This window comes from Hyla sarda, unplaced genomic scaffold, assembly GCF_029499605.1.
Source record: "Hyla sarda isolate aHylSar1 unplaced genomic scaffold, aHylSar1.hap1 scaffold_2204, whole genome shotgun sequence".
NCBI classification, from domain to species: domain Eukaryota; kingdom Metazoa; phylum Chordata; class Amphibia; order Anura; family Hylidae; genus Hyla; species Hyla sarda.
The window spans coordinates 31,254-49,807 of record NW_026608878.1 but is presented as its reverse complement, the minus strand read 5'-3'; the positions used below and the strand labels follow the sequence as shown (position 1 = coordinate 49,807).

Here is an 18,554-nt window from a genome sequence, read left to right as displayed (position 1 = left end):
TTAATGCTTATGAAGAAATATAAAATCTCATCCCTTCCCCAATATCGCGCCACACCTCCCCTACCCCTTAATTCCCTGGTTGAACGTGATGGACATATGTCTTTTTTTCGACCGTACTAACTATGTAACTATGTAACATAACATGGGGGGGGGGGGTCCTCCTGGGCTGTTCACACAGGTGTGTCATTGCTGTACATTGACCATGCATTGCTTCTGTGGTATTGCAAAGGCAAAGACAAATGCTTCCAGCCATCCATTGCACTAATGGATTGGTCATCAGCTGGCTGTCTATGTCCCGCATCAATATAGACCAAAGTACAGAGGGTTAGGCTATGCTATTGTGCACCTACCTGATGCATCAGAAGGTGCGAGGGCCCTTGCTAAATTCTGTGCAACAGACTTTGAGATCTATACTTTAGACTGTAATCTAAACCTGCTCCAACATGGACAGACATTCTGGCCTACTTTCAGCCGATGCGACTTGTCTGGTCGCTGAACAGTCCGCTTTTTATGTATTCAGCACCTATGTATAATGTTGTAAAAATGCTCTAGAAGCTAAAGTCGCAGAAATGTCACACATATTTGGCCTGCAACTTTCCTGGTGCGAACAAATTCAGACAGGAAAAATCAGTATAAATCCTTTAGAAAATTATCCCCCAGTGTCTCCATCTGCTGGCGGTATTGAATAAGCATTGCTGCACTGATGGGGTATGGCAATTAGACGAAAAAAAAAGACGAAAAAGAGAATAATACGCCCAGAAAAGAGGCGAAAAGGAGAAAAAACGTAAAAAAAACGTGAAAAAAAAGTAAGAGGGAAGAGAAGGAAAAAAAGGTGGAAATGGGTTTAAAAGTGATTTCTCGGCGGAGAAATATATATATATATATATATATATATATATATATATATATATATATATACGCGCACACACACACATATATATAAACGTATTCTCCGTTGAGATATTGCAGCCGCTGCTGTGTCCAGGCCCAGGAGGCCTTAGCACTGTGCTGTGATGTCACTCAATACCACTGACATCACTAGGTGTAAACAAACATCTCTCTTTGCTGTGTATGTGACTATGGAGCTGTTTGGTGATGTCGTCTATTATGGCCTTCATAGAAGCAACAGGAGATTGTTGCATCCATCTAGAACCCTCAGAACTACAGTGCTATGATGTCACTCACTTCCACAGGCCTTGCAGAGTGTAAAACAACAACAACCCAGCTTTGTTGTGTATGTAACCATAGGGGATTTGTGATGTCACCTAGAACCTTCACAGCAGCGGACAGCTTTATGAGGAGCATCAGCACTGCTCTGCCTGAGCAGAACCATCACCGCCATAGGTTGTCAAATAACCCGGATTTAACCCACACAGGTAAGGTCCAATGGGTTGCAGCATGTCCTCTATGCTTACAGCTTCCCGTGGGTGTTGTTTGATACCGTTTGGGGGACAGCCAAGGAGGCATCTGCAGGCAACAAAGGTAGGTGTGTGCTTGTGTGTGTGTTTCCTATGCAGATCCTAAGCCCAGTGTCACATGCAAGTAGGAGGAGTAAGAAGGGTTCCTGGCAAATCCGGGTTATGGATTGCAATTTAAAAAGGCCCCGTGGGGAGTGCAATGGGCCCCCTGTCTTGCTGCTTAGCAATAATGGTATGGGTTTAGGTTCTGCTGTGTGTACTGGTGTTGACTGCCCCCCAGCCCAGAGTGTGCATGGAAAATTGTCTGGCAGCCTCCCTGACAGCCAAGCAGTGATAGTGCCCATGAAGGGGACCTTGTTGGGCCCGCCCCTTTCACGGTTATCGCTTCTCGGCCTTTTGGCTAAGATCAAGTGTAGTATCTGTTCTTATCAGTTTAATATCTGATACGTCCCCTATCTGGGGACCCATATATTAAATGGATTTTTGAGAACGGGGGCCGATTTCGAAGCTTGCTTCCGTCGCCCTATGCATTGACCCGATATGGCAAGTATCTTCGGGTACAGTGCCACCACCCCCTTACAGGGTTAAAAAGAAAAGATTCCTACTTTCATTGCTACCTGCTTGCTGGCTAGCCAGCTAGCCAGCCCTGTGGGCCTTGCTGCTGCTGCAGCCAAAAAACAAAAGGTGCTGCTTCTGCTGCTTCTGCTTCTGCTTGTGTCTGGCCCCTGTTGGAGCGTCCAGGCACAGGACTTCTGCTGCTGCTGACTAAATGGCCTCCTTAATTGGATCATTTGAGTAGCCAGCACACCTGTGCAGTAGGGCATGACATGATAGGCAGCTGCCTTGATAGCGGGTGGGTGCTGAATGTTCCTAATTGACAAAATAAGATTAATGCTTATGAAGAAATTATAAAATCTCATCCCTTCCCCCAATATCGCGCACACCCCTACCCCTTAATTCCCTGGTTGAACGTGATGGACATATGTCTTTTTTCGACCGTACTAACTATGTAACTATGTAACATAACATGGGGGGGGGGGGTCTCCTGGCTGTTCACACAGGTGTGTCATTGCTGTACATTGACCATGCATTGCTTCTGTGGTATTGCAAAGGCAAAGACAAATGCTTCCAGCCATCCATTGCACTAATGGATTGGTCATCAGCTGGCTGTCTATGTCCCGCATCAATATAGACCCAAAGTACAGAGGGTTAGGCTATGCTATTGTGCACCTACCTGATGCATCAGAAGGTGCGAGGCCCTTGCTAAATTCTGTGCACAGACTTTGAGATCTATACTTTAGACTGTATCTAAACCTGCTCCAACATGGACTGACATTCTGGCCTACTTTCAGCCGATGCGACTTGTCTGTCGCTGAACAGTCGCTTTTTATGTATTCAGCACCTATGTATAATGTTGTAAAAATGCTCTAGAAGCTAAAGTCGCAGAAATGTCACACATATTTGGCCTGCAACTTTCTGTGCGACAAATTCAGACAGGAAAAATCAGTATAAATCCTTAGAAAATTATCCCCCAGTGTCTCCATCTGCTGGCGGTATTGAATAAGCATTGCTGCACTGATGGGGTATGCATTAGACGAAAAAAAAGAAGAAAAAGAAGAATAATACGCCCAGAAAAGAGGCGAAAAGGAGAAAAAACGTAAAAAAAACGTGAAAAAAAAGTAAGAGGAAGAGAAGGGAAAAAAAGGTGGAAATGGGTTTAAAAGTGATTTCGGCGGAGGAAATATATATATATATATATATATATATATATATATACGCGCACACACACACACATATATATAAACGTATTCTCCGTTGAGATATTGCAGCCGCTGCTGTGTCCAGGCCCAGGAGCCTTAGCACTGTGCTGTGATGTCACTCAATACCACTGACATCACTAGGTGTAAACAAACATCTCTCCTTTGCTGTGTATGTGACTATGGAGCTGTTTGGTGATGTCGTCTATTATGGCCTTCATAGAAGCAACAGGAGATTGTTGCATCCATCTAGAACCCTCAGAACTACAGTGCTATGATGTCACTCACTTCCACAGGCCTTGCAGAGTGTAAACAACAACAACCCAGCTTTGTTGTGTATGTAAACCATAGGGATTTGTGATGTCACCTAGAACCTTCACAGCAGCGACAGCTTTATGAGGAGCATCAGCACTGCTCTGCCTGAGCAGAACCATCACCGCCATAGGTTGTCAAATAACCCGGATTTAACCCACACAGGTAAGTCCAATGGGGTGCAGGCATGTCCTCTATGCTTACAGCTTCCCGTGGGTGTTGGTTTGATTACCGTTTGGGGACAGCCAAGGAGGCATCTGCAGGCAACAAAGGTAGGTGTGTGCTTGTGTGTGGTGTTTTCCTATGCAGATCCTAAGCCCAGTGTCACATGCAAGTAGGAGGAGTAAGAAGGGTTCCTGGCAAATCCGGGTTATGGATTGCATTTAAAAAGGCCCCGTGGGAGTGCAATGGGGCCCCTGTCTTGCTGCTTAGCAATAATGGTATGGGTTTAGGTTCTGCTGTGTGTACTGGTGGTTGACTGCCCCCCAGCCCAGAGTGTGCATGGAAAAATTGTCTGGCAGCCTCCCTGACAGCAAGCAGTGATAGTGCCCATGAAGGGGACCTTGTTGGGCCCGCCCCCTTTCACGGTTATCGCTTCTCGGCCTTTTTGGCTAAGATCAAGTGTAGTATCTGTTTCTTATCAGTTTAATATCTGATACGTCCCCTATCTGGGGACCATATATTAAATGGATTTTTGAGAACGGGGGCCGATTTCGAAGCTTGCTTCCGTCGCCCTATGCATTGACCCGATATGGCAGTATCTTCGGGTACAGTGCACCACCCCCTTACAGGGTTAAAAAGAAAGATTCCTACTTTCCATTGCCTACCTGCTTGCTGGCTAGCCAGCTAGCCAGCCCTGTGGGCCTTGCTGCTGCTGCAGCCAAAAAACAAAAGGTGGTGCTGCTGCTGCTTCTGCTGCTTCTGCTTCTGCTTGTGTCTGGGCCCCTGTTGGAGCGTCCAGGCACAGGACTTCTGCTGCTGCTGACTAAATGGCCTCCTTAATTGGATCATTTGAGTAGCCAGCACACCTGTGCAGGTAGGGCATGACATGATAGGCAGCTGCCTTGATAGCGGGTGGGTGCTGAATGTTCCCTAATTGACAAAATAAGATTAATGCTTATGAAGAAATATAAAATCTCATCCCCTTCCCCAATATCGCGCCACACCCCCTACCCCTTAATTCCCTGGTTGAACGTGATGGACATATGTCTTTTTTCGACCGTACTAACTATGTAACTATGTAACATAACATGGGGGGGGGGGGTCTCCTGGCTGTTCACACAGGTGTGTCATTGCTGTACATTGACCATGCATTGCTTCTGTGGTATTGCAAAGGCAAAGACAAATGCTTCCAGCCATCCATTGGCACTAATGGATTGGTCATCAGCTGGCTGTCTATGTCCCCGCATCAATATAGACCAAAGTACAGAGGGTTAGGCTATGCTATTGTGCACCTACCTGATGCATCAGAAGGTGCGAGGCCCTTGCTAAATTCTGTGCACAGACTTTGAGATCTATACTTTAGACTGTATCTAAACCTGCTCCAACATGGACTGACATTCTGGCCTACTTTCAGCCGATGCGACTTGTCTGTCGCTGAACAGTCGCTTTTTATGTATTCAGCACCTATGTATAATGTTGTAAAAATGCTCTAGAAGCTAAAGTCGCAGAAATGTCACACATATTTGGCCTGCAACTTTCTGTGCGACAAATTCAGACAGGAAAAATCAGTATAAAATCCTTAGAAAATTATCCCCCAGTGTCTCCATCTGCTGGCGGTATTGAATAAGCATTGCTGCACTGATGGGGTATGCATTAGACGAAAAAAAAGAAGAAAAAGAAGAATAATACGCCCAGAAAAGAGGCGAAAAGGGAGAAAAACGTAAAAAAACGTGAAAAAAAAGTAAGAGGAAGAGAAGGGAAAAAAAGGTGGAAATGGGTTTAAAAGTGATTTCGGCGGAGAAATATATATATATATATATATATATATATATATATATATATATACGCGCACACACACACATATATATAAACGTATTCTCCGTTGAGATATTGCAGCCGCTGCTGTGTCCAGGCCCAGGAGCCTTAGCACTGTGCTGTGATGTCACTCAATACCACTGACATCACTAGGTGTAAACAACATCTCTCCTTTGCTGTGTATGTGACTATGGAGCTGTTTGGTGATGTCGTCTATTATGGCCTTCATAGAAGCAACAGGAGATTGTTGCATCCATCTAGAACCCTCAGAACTACAGTGCTATGATGTCCACTCACTTCCACAGGCCTTGCAGAGTGTAAAACAACAACAACCCAGCTTTGTTGTGTATGTAACCATAGGGATTTGTGATGTCCACCTAGAACCTTCACAGCAGCGACAGCTTTATGAGGAGCATCAGCACTGCTCTGCCTGAGCAGAACCATCACCGCCATAGGTTGTCAAATAACCCGGATTTAACCCACACAGGTAAGTCCAATGGGGTGCAGGCATGTCCTCTATGCTTACAGCTTCCCGTGGGTGTTGGTTTGATACCGTTTGGGGACAGCCAAGGAGGCATCTGCAGGCAACAAAGGTAGGTGTGTGCTTGTGTGTGTGTTTTCCTATGCAGATCCTAAGCCCAGTGTCACATGCAAGTAGGAGGAGTAAGAAGGGTTCCTGGCAAATCCGGGTTTATGGATTGCATTTAAAAAAGGCCCCGTGGGAGTGCAATGGGCCCCTGTCTTGCTGCTTAGCAATAATGGTATGGGTTTAGGTTCTGCTGTGTGTACTGGTGGTTGACTGCCCCCCCAGCCCAGAGTGTGCATGGAAAATTGTCTGGCAGCCTCCCTGACAGCAAGCAGTGATAGTGCCCATGAAGGGGACCTTGTTGGGCCCCGCCCCTTTCACGGTTATCGCTTCTCGGCCTTTTGGCTAAGATCAAGTGTAGTATCTGTTCTTATCAGTTTAATATCTGATACGTCCCCTATCTGGGGACCATATATTAAATGGATTTTTGAGAACGGGGGCCGATTTCGAAGCTTGCTTCCGTCGCCCTACTGCATTGACCCGATATGGCAGTATCTTCGGGTACAGTGCACCACCCCCCTTACAGGGTTAAAAAGAAAGATTCCTACTTTCATTGCTACCTGCTTGCTGGCTAGCCAGCTAGCCAGCCCTGTGGGGCCTTGCTGCTGCTGCAGCCAAAAAACAAAAGGGTGGTGCTGCTGCTGCTTCTGCTGCTTCTGCTTCTGCTTGTGTCTGGCCCCTGTTGGAGCGTCCAGGCACAGGACTTCTGCTGCTGCTGACTAAATGGCCTCCCTTAATTGGATCATTTGAGTAGCCAGCACACCTGTGCAGGTAGGGCATGACATGATAGGCAGCTGCCTTGATAGCGGGTGGGGTGCTGAATGTTCCTAATTGACAAAATAAGATTAATGCTTATGAAGAAATATAAAATTCTCATCCCTTCCCCAATATCGCGCCACACCCCTACCCCTTAATTCCCTGGTTGAACGTGATGGACATATGTCTTTTTTCGACCGTACTAACTATGTAACTATGTAACATAACATGGGGGGGGGGGGGTCTCCTGGCTGTTCACACAGGTGTGTCATTGCTGTACATTGACCATGCATTGCTTCTGTGGTATTGCAAAGGCAAAGACAAATGCTTCCAGCCATCCATTGCACTAATGGATTGGTCATCAGCTGGCTGTCTATGTCCCGCATCAATATAGACCAAAGTACAGAGGGTTAGGCTATGCTATTGTGCACCTACCTGATGCATCAGAAGGTGCGAGGCCCTTGCTAAATTCTGTGCACAGACTTTGAGATCTATACTTTAGACTGTATCTAAACCTGCTCCAACATGGACTGACATTCTGGCCTACTTTCAGCCGATGCGACTTGTCTGTCCGCTGAACAGTCGCTTTTTATGTATTCAGCACCTATGTATAATGTTGTAAAAATGCTCTAGAAGCTAAAGTCGCAGAAATGTCACACATATTTGGCCTGCAACTTTCTGTGCGACAAATTCAGACAGGAAAAATCAGTATAAATCCTTAGAAAATTATCCCCCAGTGTCTCCATCTGCTGGCGGTATTGAATAAGCATTGCTGCACTGATGGGGTATGCATTAGACGAAAAAAAGAAGAAGAAAAGAAGAATAATACGCCCAGAAAAGAGGCGAAAAGGAGAAAAACGTAAAAAAAAACGTGAAAAAAAAAGTAAGAGGAAGAGAAGGGAAAAAAAGGTGGAAATGGGTTTAAAAGTGATTTCGGCGGAGAAATATATATATATATATATATATATATATATATATTATATATATACGCGCACACACACACATATATATAAACGTATTCTCCGTTGAGATATTGCAGCCGCTGCTGTGTCCAGGCCCAGGAGCCTTAGCACTGGTGCTGTGATGTCACTCAATACCACTGACATCACTAGGTGTAAAACAACATCTCTCCTTTGCTGTGTATGTGACTATGGAGCTGTTTGGTGATGTCGTCTATTATGGCCTTCATAGAAGCAAACAGGAGATTGTTGCATCCATCTAGAACCCTCAGAACTACAGTGCTATGATTGTCACTCACTTCCACAGGCCTTGCAGAGTGTAAACAACAACAACCCAGCTTTGTTGTGTATGTAAACCATAGGGATTTGTGATGTCACCTAGAACCTTCACAGCAGCGACAGCTTTATGAGGAGCATCAGCACTGCTCTGCCTGAGCAGAACCATCACCGCCATAGGTTGTCAAATAACCCGGATTTAACCCCACACAGGTAAGTCCAATGGGGTGCAGGCATGTCCTCTATGCTTACAGCTTCCCGTGGGTGTTGGTTTGATACCGTTTGGGGACAGCCAAGGAGGCATCTGCAGGCAACAAAGGTAGGTGTGTGCTTGTGTGTGTGTTTCCTATGCAGATCCTAAGCCCAGTGTCACATTGCAAGTAGGAGGAGTAAGAAGGGTTCCTGGCAAATCCGGGTTATGGATTGCATTTAAAAAGGCCCCGTGGGAGTGCAATGGGGCCCCTGTCTTGCTGCTTAGCAAATAATGGTATGGGTTTAGGTTCTGCTGTGTGTACTGGTGGTTGACTGCCCCCCAGCCCAGAGTGTGCATGGAAAATTGGTCCTGGCAGCCTCCCTGACAGCAAGCAGTGATAGTGCCCATGAAGGGGGACCTTGTTGGGCCCGCCCCCTTTCACGGTTATCGCTTCTCGGCCTTTTGGCTAAGATCAAGTGTAGTATCTGTTCTTATCAGTTTAATATCTGATACGTCCCCTATCTGGGGACCATATATTAAATGGATTTTTGAGAACGGGGGCCGATTTCGAAGCTTGCTTCCGTCGCCCTATGCATTGACCCGATATGGCAGTATCTTCGGGTACAGTGCACCACCCCCTTACAGGGTTAAAAAGAAAGATTCCTACTTTCATTGCTACCTGCTTGCTGGCTAGCCAGCTAGCCAGCCCTGTGGGCCTTGCTGCTGCTGCAGCCAAAAAACAAAAGGTGGTGCTGCTGCTGCTTCTGCTGCTTCTGCTTCTGCTTGTGTCTGGCCCCTGTTGGAGCGTCCAGGCACAGGACTTCTGCTGCTGCTGACTAAATGGCCTCCTTAATTGGATCATTTGAGTAGCCAGCACACCTGTGCAGGTAGGGCATGACATGATAGGCAGCTGCCTTGATAGCGGGTGGGTGCTGAATGTTCCTAATTGACAAAATAAGATTAATGCTTATGAAGAAATATAAAATCTCATCCCTTCCCCAATATCGCGCCACACCCCTACCCCTTAATTCCCTGGTTGAACGTGATGGACATATGTCTTTTTTCGACCGTACTAACTATGTAACTATGTAACATAACATGGGGGGGGGGGGGGTCTCCTGGCTGTTCACACAGGTGTGTCATTGCTGTACATTGACCATGCATTGCTTCTGTGGTATTGCAAAGGCAAAGACAAATGCTTCCAGCCATCCATTGCACTAATGGATTGGTCATCAGCTGGCTGTCTATGTCCCGCATCAATATAGACCAAAGTACAGAGGGTTAGGCTATGCTATTGTGCACCTACCTGATGCATCAGAAGGTGCGAGGCCCTTGCTAAATTCTGTGCACAGACTTTGAGATCTATACTTTAGACTGTATCTAAACCTGCTCCAACATGGACTGACATTCTGGCCTACTTTCAGCCGATGCGACTTGTCTGTCGCTGAACAGTCGCTTTTTATGTATTCAGCACCTATGTATAATGTTGTAAAAATGCTCTAGAAGCTAAAGTCGCAGAAATGTCACACATATTTGGCCTGCAACTTTCTGTGCGACAAATTCAGACAGGAAAAATCAGTATAAATCCTTAGAAAATTATCCCCCAGTGTCTCCATCTGCTGGCGGTATTGAATAAGCATTGCTGCACTGATGGGGTATGCATTAGACGAAAAAAAAGAAGAAAAAGAAGAATAATACGCCCAGAAAAGAGGCGAAAAGGAGAAAAACGTAAAAAAACGTGAAAAAAAAGTAAGAGGAAGAGAAGGGAAAAAAAGGTGGAAATGGGTTTAAAAGTGATTTCGGCGGAGAAATATATATATATATATATATATATATATATATATATATATATATATATATACGCGCACACACACACATATATATAAACGTATTCTCCGTTGAGATATTGCAGCCGCTGCTGTGTCCAGGCCCAGGAGCCTTAGCACTGTGCTGTGATGTCACTCAATACCACTGACATCACTAGGTGTAAACAACATCTCTCCTTTGCTGTGTATGTGACTATGGAGCTGTTTGGTGATGTCGTCTATTATGGCCTTCATAGAAGCAACAGGAGATTGTTGCATCCATCTAGAACCCTCAGAACTACAGTGCTATGATGTCACTCACTTCCACAGGCCTTGCAGAGTGTAAACAACAACAACCCAGCTTTGTTGTGTATGTAACCATAGGGATTTGTGATGTCACCTAGAACCTTCACAGCAGCGACAGCTTTATGAGGAGCATCAGCACTGCTCTGCCTGAGCAGAACCATCACCGCCATAGGTTGTCAAATAACCCGGATTTAACCCACACAGGTAAGTCCAATGGGGTGCAGGCATGTCCTCTATGCTTACAGCTTCCCGTGGGTGTTGGTTTGATACCGTTTGGGGACAGCCAAGGAGGCATCTGCAGGCAACAAAGGTAGGTGTGTGCTTGTGTGTGTGTTTCCTATGCAGATCCTAAGCCCAGTGTCACATGCAAGTAGGAGGAGTAAGAAGGGTTCCTGGCAAATCCGGGTTATGGATTGCATTTAAAAAGGCCCCGTGGGAGTGCAATGGGCCCCTGTCTTGCTGCTTAGCAATAATGGTATGGGTTTAGGTTCTGCTGTGTGTACTGGTGGTTGACTGCCCCCCAGCCCAGAGTGTGCATGGAAAATTGTCTGGCAGCCTCCCTGACAGCAAGCAGTGATAGTGCCCATGAAGGGGACCTTGTTGGGCCCGCCCCTTTCACGGTTATCGCTTCTCGGCCTTTTGGCTAAGATCAAGTGTAGTATCTGTTCTTATCAGTTTAATATCTGATACGTCCCCTATCTGGGGACCATATATTAAATGGATTTTTGAGAACGGGGGCCGATTTCGAAGCTTGCTTCCGTCGCCCTATGCATTGACCCGATATGGCAGTATCTTCGGGTACAGTGCACCACCCCCTTACAGGGTTAAAAAGAAAGATTCCTACTTTCATTGCTACCTGCTTGCTGGCTAGCCAGCTAGCCAGCCCTGTGGGCCTTGCTGCTGCTGCAGCCAAAAAACAAAAGGTGGTGCTGCTGCTGCTTCTGCTGCTTCTGCTTCTGCTTGTGTCTGGCCCCTGTTGGAGCGTCCAGGCACAGGACTTCTGCTGCTGCTGACTAAATGGCCTCCTTAATTGGATCATTTGAGTAGCCAGCACACCTGTGCAGGTAGGGCATGACATGATAGGCAGCTGCCTTGATAGCGGGTGGGTGCTGAATGTTCCTAATTGACAAAATAAGATTAATGCTTATGAAGAAATATAAAATCTCATCCCTTCCCCAATATCGCGCCACACCCCTACCCCTTAATTCCCTGGTTGAACGTGATGGACATATGTCTTTTTTCGACCGTACTAACTATGTAACTATGTAACATAACATGGGGGGGGGGGGGTCTCCTGGCTGTTCACACAGGTGTGTCATTGCTGTACATTGACCATGCATTGCTTCTGTGGTATTGCAAAGGCAAAGACAAATGCTTCCAGCCATCCATTGCACTAATGGATTGGTCATCAGCTGGCTGTCTATGTCCCGCATCAATATAGACCAAAGTACAGAGGGTTAGGCTATGCTATTGTGCACCTACCTGATGCATCAGAAGGTGCGAGGCCCTTGCTAAATTCTGTGCACAGACTTTGAGATCTATACTTTAGACTGTATCTAAACCTGTTCCAACATGGACTGACATTCTGGCCTACTTTCAGCCGATGCGACTTGTCTGTCGCTGAACAGTCGCTTTTTATGTATTCAGCACCTATGTATAATGTTGTAAAAATGCTCTAGAAGCTAAAGTCGCAGAAATGTCACACATATTTGGCCTGCAACTTTCTGTGCGACAAATTCAGACAGGAAAAATCAGTATAAATCCTTAGAAAATTATCCCCCAGTGTCTCCATCTGCTGGCGGTATTGAATAAGCATTGCTGCACTGATGGGGTATGCATTAGACGAAAAAAAAGAAGAAAAAGAAGAATAATACGCCCAGAAAAGAGGCGAAAAGGAGAAAAACGTAAAAAAACGTGAAAAAAAAGTAAGAGGAAGAGAAGGGAAAAAAAGGTGGAAATGGGTTTAAAAGTGATTTCGGCGGAGAATATATATATATATATATATATATATATATATATATATATACGCGCACACACACACATATATATAAACGTATTCTCCGTTGAGATATTGCAGCCGCTGCTGTGTCCAGGCCCAGGAGCCTTAGCACTGTGCTGTGATGTCACTCAATACCACTGACATCACTAGGTGTAAACAACATCTCTCCTTTGCTGTGTATGTGACTATGGAGCTGTTTGGTGATGTCGTCTATTATGGCCTTCATAGAAGCAACAGGAGATTGTTGCATCCATCTAGAACCCTCAGAACTACAGTGCTATGTGTCACTCACTTCCACAGGCCTTGCAGAGTGTAAACAACAACAACCCAGCTTTGTTGTGTATGTAACCATAGGGATTTGTGATGTCACCTAGAACCTTCACAGCAGCGACAGCTTTATGAGGAGCATCAGCACTGCTCTGCCTGAGCAGAACCATCACCGCCATAGGTTGTCAAATAACCCGGATTTAACCCACACAGGTAAGTCCAATGGGGTGCAGGCATGTCCTCTATGCTTACAGCTTCCCGTGGGTGTTGGTTTGATACCGTTTGGGGACAGCCAAGGAGGCATCTGCAGGCAACAAAGGTAGGTGTGTGCTTGTGTGTGTGTTTCCTATGCAGATCCTAAGCCCAGTGTCACATGCAAGTAGGAGGAGTAAGAAGGGTTCCTGGCAAATCCGGGTTATGGATTGCATTTAAAAAGGCCCCGTGGGAGTGCAATGGGCCCCTGTCTTGCTGCTTAGCAATAATGGTATGGGTTTAGGTTCTGCTGTGTGTACTGGTGGTTGACTGCCCCCCAGCCCAGAGTGTGCATGGAAAATTGTCTGGCAGCCTCCCTGACAGCAAGCAGTGATAGTGCCCATGAAGGGGACCTTGTTGGGCCCGCCCCTTTCACGGTTATCGCTTCTCGGCCTTTTGGCTAAGATCAAGTGTAGTATCTGTTCTTATCAGTTTAATATCTGATACGTCCCCTATCTGGGGACCATATATTAAATGGATTTTTGAGAACGGGGGCCGATTTCGAAGCTTGCTTCCGTCGCCCTATGCATTGACCCGATATGGCAGTATCTTCGGGTACAGTGCACCACCCCCTTACAGGGTTAAAAAGAAAGATTCCTACTTTCATTGCTACCTGCTTGCTGGCTAGCCAGCTAGCCAGCCCTGTGGGCCTTGCTGCTGCTGCAGCCAAAAAACAAAAGGTGGTGCTGCTGCTGCTTCTGCTGCTTCTGCTTCTGCTTGTGTCTGGCCCCTGTTGGAGCGTCCAGGCACAGGACTTCTGCTGCTGCTGACTAAATGGCCTCCTTAATTGGATCATTTGAGTAGCCAGCACACCTGTGCAGGTAGGGCATGACATGATAGGCAGCTGCCTTGATAGCGGGTGGGTGCTGAATGTTCCTAATTGACAAAATAAGATTAATGCTTATGAAGAAATATAAAATCTCATCCCTTCCCCAATATCGCGCCACACCCCTACCCCTTAATTCCCTGGTTGAACGTGATGGACATATGTCTTTTTTCGACCGTACTAACTATGTAACTATGTAACATAACATGGGGGGGGGGGGGTCTCCTGGCTGTTCACACAGGTGTGTCATTGCTGTACATTGACCATGCATTGCTTCTGTGGTATTGCAAAGGCAAAGACAAATGCTTCCAGCCATCCATTGCACTAATGGATTGGTCATCAGCTGGCTGTCTATGTCCCGCATCAATATAGACCAAAGTACAGAGGGTTAGGCTATGCTATTGTGCACCTACCTGATGCATCAGAAGGTGCGAGGCCCTTGCTAAATTCTGTGCACAGACTTTGAGATCTATACTTTAGACTGTATCTAAACCTGTTCCAACATGGACTGACATTCTGGCCTACTTTCAGCCGATGCGACTTGTCTGTCGCTGAACAGTCGCTTTTTATGTATTCAGCACCTATGTATAATGTTGTAAAAATGCTCTAGAAGCTAAAGTCGCAGAAATGTCACACATATTTGGCCTGCAACTTTCTGTGCGACAAATTCAGACAGGAAAAATCAGTATAAATCCTTAGAAAATTATCCCCCAGTGTCTCCATCTGCTGGCGGTATTGAATAAGCATTGCTGCACTGATGGGGTATGCATTAGACGAAAAAAAAGAAGAAAAAGAAGAATAATACGCCCAGAAAAGAGGCGAAAAGGAGAAAAACGTAAAAAAACGTGAAAAAAAAGTAAGAGGAAGAGAAGGGAAAAAAAGGTGGAAATGGGTTTAAAAGTGATTTCGGCGGAGAAATATATATATATATATATATATATATATATATATATATATATATATATACGCGCACACACACACATATATATAAACGTATTCTCCGTTGAGATATTGCAGCCGCTGCTGTGTCCAGGCCCAGGAGCCTTAGCACTGTGCTGTGATGTCACTCAATACCACTGACATCACTAGGTGTAAACAACATCTCTCCTTTGCTGTGTATGTGACTATGGAGCTGTTTGGTGATGTCGTCTATTATGGCCTTCATAGAAGCAACAGGAGATTGTTGCATCCATCTAGAACCCTCAGAACTACAGTGCTATGATGTCACTCACTTCCACAGGCCTTGCAGAGTGTAAACAACAACAACCCAGCTTTGTTGTGTATGTAACCATAGGGATTTGTGATGTCACCTAGAACCTTCACAGCAGCGACAGCTTTATGAGGAGCATCAGCACTGCTCTGCCTGAGCAGAACCATCACCGCCATAGGTTGTCAAATAACCCGGATTTAACCCACACAGGTAAGTCCAATGGGGTGCAGGCATGTCCTCTATGCTTACAGCTTCCCGTGGGTGTTGGTTTGATACCGTTTGGGGACAGCCAAGGAGGCATCTGCAGGCAACAAAGGTAGGTGTGTGCTTGTGTGTGTGTTTCCTATGCAGATCCTAAGCCCAGTGTCACATGCAAGTAGGAGGAGTAAGAAGGGTTCCTGGCAAATCCGGGTTATGGATTGCATTTAAAAAGGCCCCGTGGGAGTGCAATGGGCCCCTGTCTTGCTGCTTAGCAATAATGGTATGGGTTTAGGTTCTGCTGTGTGTACTGGTGGTTGACTGCCCCCCAGCCCAGAGTGTGCATGGAAAATTGTCTGGCAGCCTCCCTGACAGCAAGCAGTGATAGTGCCCATGAAGGGGACCTTGTTGGGCCCGCCCCTTTCACGGTTATCGCTTCTCGGCCTTTTGGCTAAGATCAAGTGTAGTATCTGTTCTTATCAGTTTAATATCTGATACGTCCCCTATCTGGGGACCATATATTAAATGGATTTTTGAGAACGGGGGCCGATTTCGAAGCTTGCTTCCGTCGCCCTATGCATTGACCCGATATGGCAGTATCTTCGGGTACAGTGCACCACCCCCTTACAGGGTTAAAAAGAAAGATTCCTACTTTCATTGCTACCTGCTTGCTGGCTAGCCAGCTAGCCAGCCCTGTGGGCCTTGCTGCTGCTGCAGCCAAAAAACAAAAGGTGGTGCTGCTGCTGCTTCTGCTGCTTCTGCTTCTGCTTGTGTCTGGCCCCTGTTGGAGCGTCCAGGCACAGGACTTCTGCTGCTGCTGACTAAATGGCCTCCTTAATTGGATCATTTGAGTAGCCAGCACACCTGTGCAGGTAGGGCATGACATGATAGGCAGCTGCCTTGATAGCGGGTGGGTGCTGAATGTTCCTAATTGACAAAATAAGATTAATGCTTATGAAGAAATATAAAATCTCATCCCTTCCCCAATATCGCGCCACACCCCTACCCCTTAATTCCCTGGTTGAACGTGATGGACATATGTCTTTTTTCGACCGTACTAACTATGTAACTATGTAACATAACATGGGGGGGGGGGGGTCTCCTGGCTGTTCACACAGGTGTGTCATTGCTGTACATTGACCATGCATTGCTTCTGTGGTATTGCAAAGGCAAAGACAAATGCTTCCAGCCATCCATTGCACTAATGGATTGGTCATCAGCTGGCTGTCTATGTCCCGCATCAATATAGACCAAAGTACAGAGGGTTAGGCTATGCTATTGTGCACCTACCTGATGCATCAGAAGGTGCGAGGCCCTTGCTAAATTCTGTGCACAGACTTTGAGATCTATACTTTAGACTGTATCTAAACCTGCTCCAACATGGACTGACATTCTGGCCTACTTTCAGCCGATGCGACTTGTCTGTCGCTGAACAGTCGCTTTTTATGTATTCAGCACCTATGTATAATGTTGTAAAAATGCTCTAGAAGCTAAAGTCGCAGAAATGTCACACATATTTGGCCTGCAACTTTCTGTGCGACAAATTCAGACAGGAAAAATCAGTATAAATCCTTAGAAAATTATCCCCCAGTGTCTCCATCTGCTGGCGGTATTGAATAAGCATTGCTGCACTGATGGGGTATGCATTAGACGAAAAAAAAGAAGAAAAAGAAGAATAATACGCCCAGAAAAGAGGCGAAAAGGAGAAAAACGTAAAAAAACGTGAAAAAAAAGTAAGAGGAAGAGAAGGGAAAAAAAGGTGGAAATGGGTTTAAAAGTGATTTCGGCGGAGAAATATATATATATATATATATATATATATATATATATATATACGCGCACACACACACATATATATAAACGTATTCTCCGTTGAGATATTGCAGCCGCTGCTGTGTCCAGGCCCAGGAGCCTTAGCACTGTGCTGTGATGTCACTCAATACCACTGACATCACTAGGTGTAAACAACATCTCTCCTTTGCTGTGTATGTGACTATGGAGCTGTTTGGTGATGTCGTCTATTATGGCCTTCATAGAAGCAACAGGAGATTGTTGCATCCATCTAGAACCCTCAGAACTACAGTGCTATGATGTCACTCACTTCCACAGGCCTTGCAGAGTGTAAACAACAACAACCCAGCTTTGTTGTGTATGTAACCATAGGGATTTGTGATGTCACCTAGAACCTTCACAGCAGCGACAGCTTTATGAGGAGCATCAGCACTGCTCTGCCTGAGCAGAACCATCACCGCCATAGGTTGTCAAATAACCCGGATTTAACCCACACAGGTAAGTCCAATGGGGTGCAGGCATGTCCTCTATGCTTACAGCTTCCCGTGGGTGTTGGTTTGATACCGTTTGGGGACAGCCAAGGAGGCATCTGCAGGCAACAAAGGTAGGTGTGTGCTTGTGTGTGTGTTTCCTATGCAGATCCTAAGCCCAGTGTCACATGCAAGTAGGAGGAGTAAGAAGGGTTCCTGGCAAATCCGGGTTATGGATTGCATTTAAAAAGGCCCCGTGGGAGTGCAATGGGCCCCTGTCTTGCTGCTTAGCAATAATGGTATGGGTTTAGGTTCTGCTGTGTGTACTGGTGGTTGACTGCCCCCCAGCCCAGAGTGTGCATGGAAAATTGTCTGGCAGCCTCCCTGACAGCAAGCAGTGATAGTGCCCATGAAGGGGACCTTGTTGGGCCCGCCCCTTTCACGGTTATCGCTTCTCGGCCTTTTGGCTAAGATCAAGTGTAGTATCTGTTCTTATCAGTTTAATATCTGATACGTCCCCTATCTGGGGACCATATATTAAATGGATTTTTGAGAACGGGGGCCGATTTCGAAGCTTGCTTCCGTCGCCCTATGCATTGACCCGATATGGCAGTATCTTCGGGTACAGTGCACCACCCCCTTACAGGGTTAAAAAGAAAGATTCCTACTTTCATTGCTACCTGCTTGCTGGCTAGCCAGCTAGCCAGCCCTGTGGGCCTTGCTGCTGCTGCAGCCAAAAAACAAAAGGTGGTGCTGCTGCTGCTTCTGCTGCTTCTGCTTCTGCTTGTGTCTGGCCCCTGTTGGAGCGTCCAGGCACAGGACTTCTGCTGCTGCTGACTAAATGGCCTCCTTAATTGGATCATTTGAGTAGCCAGCACACCTGTGCAGGTAGGGCATGACATGATAGGCAGCTGCCTTGATAGCGGGTGGGTGCTGAATGTTCCTAATTGACAAAATAAGATTAATGCTTATGAAGAAATATAAAATCTCATCCCTTCCCCAATATCGCGCCACACCCCTACCCCTTAATTCCCTGGTTGAACGTGATGGACATATGTCTTTTTTCGACCGTACTAACTATGTAACTATGTAACATAACATGGGGGGGGGGGGGTCTCCTGGCTGTTCACACAGGTGTGTCATTGCTGTACATTGACCATGCATTGCTTCTGTGGTATTGCAAAGGCAAAGACAAA

General features: G+C 46.0%; 8 non-coding genes across 8 annotated transcripts; all 8 read left to right on the top strand.

The window, feature by feature from the left end:
• Window positions 1–1,798: 1,798 nt before the first annotated feature.
• On the top strand, window positions 1,799–1,991 carry LOC130320609 (U2 spliceosomal RNA). Its single transcript, XR_008866481.1, has one exon. It is a non-coding gene; the product is annotated as a U2 spliceosomal RNA (small nuclear RNA).
• A 2,086-nt stretch (window positions 1,992–4,077) lies between these two features.
• LOC130320611 (U2 spliceosomal RNA) lies at window positions 4,078–4,270 on the top strand. Its single transcript, XR_008866483.1, has one exon. It is a non-coding gene; the product is annotated as a U2 spliceosomal RNA (small nuclear RNA).
• A 2,105-nt stretch (window positions 4,271–6,375) lies between these two features.
• LOC130320605 (U2 spliceosomal RNA) lies at window positions 6,376–6,567 on the top strand. The gene has a single exon (XR_008866477.1). It is a non-coding gene; the product is annotated as a U2 spliceosomal RNA (small nuclear RNA).
• Window positions 6,568–8,680: 2,113 nt separating this feature from the next.
• LOC130320604 (U2 spliceosomal RNA) lies at window positions 8,681–8,871 on the top strand. Its single transcript, XR_008866476.1, has one exon. It is a non-coding gene; the product is annotated as a U2 spliceosomal RNA (small nuclear RNA).
• Window positions 8,872–10,968: 2,097 nt separating this feature from the next.
• Window positions 10,969–11,159, top strand: LOC130320603 (U2 spliceosomal RNA). Its single transcript, XR_008866475.1, has one exon. It is a non-coding gene; the product is annotated as a U2 spliceosomal RNA (small nuclear RNA).
• A 2,084-nt stretch (window positions 11,160–13,243) lies between these two features.
• LOC130320601 (U2 spliceosomal RNA) lies at window positions 13,244–13,434 on the top strand. Its single transcript, XR_008866474.1, has one exon. It is a non-coding gene; the product is annotated as a U2 spliceosomal RNA (small nuclear RNA).
• Window positions 13,435–15,528: 2,094 nt separating this feature from the next.
• On the top strand, window positions 15,529–15,719 carry LOC130320600 (U2 spliceosomal RNA). Its single transcript, XR_008866473.1, has one exon. It is a non-coding gene; the product is annotated as a U2 spliceosomal RNA (small nuclear RNA).
• Window positions 15,720–17,805: 2,086 nt separating this feature from the next.
• LOC130320599 (U2 spliceosomal RNA) lies at window positions 17,806–17,996 on the top strand. The gene has a single exon (XR_008866472.1). It is a non-coding gene; the product is annotated as a U2 spliceosomal RNA (small nuclear RNA).
• The last annotated feature ends 558 nt before the right edge of the window (window positions 17,997–18,554 follow it).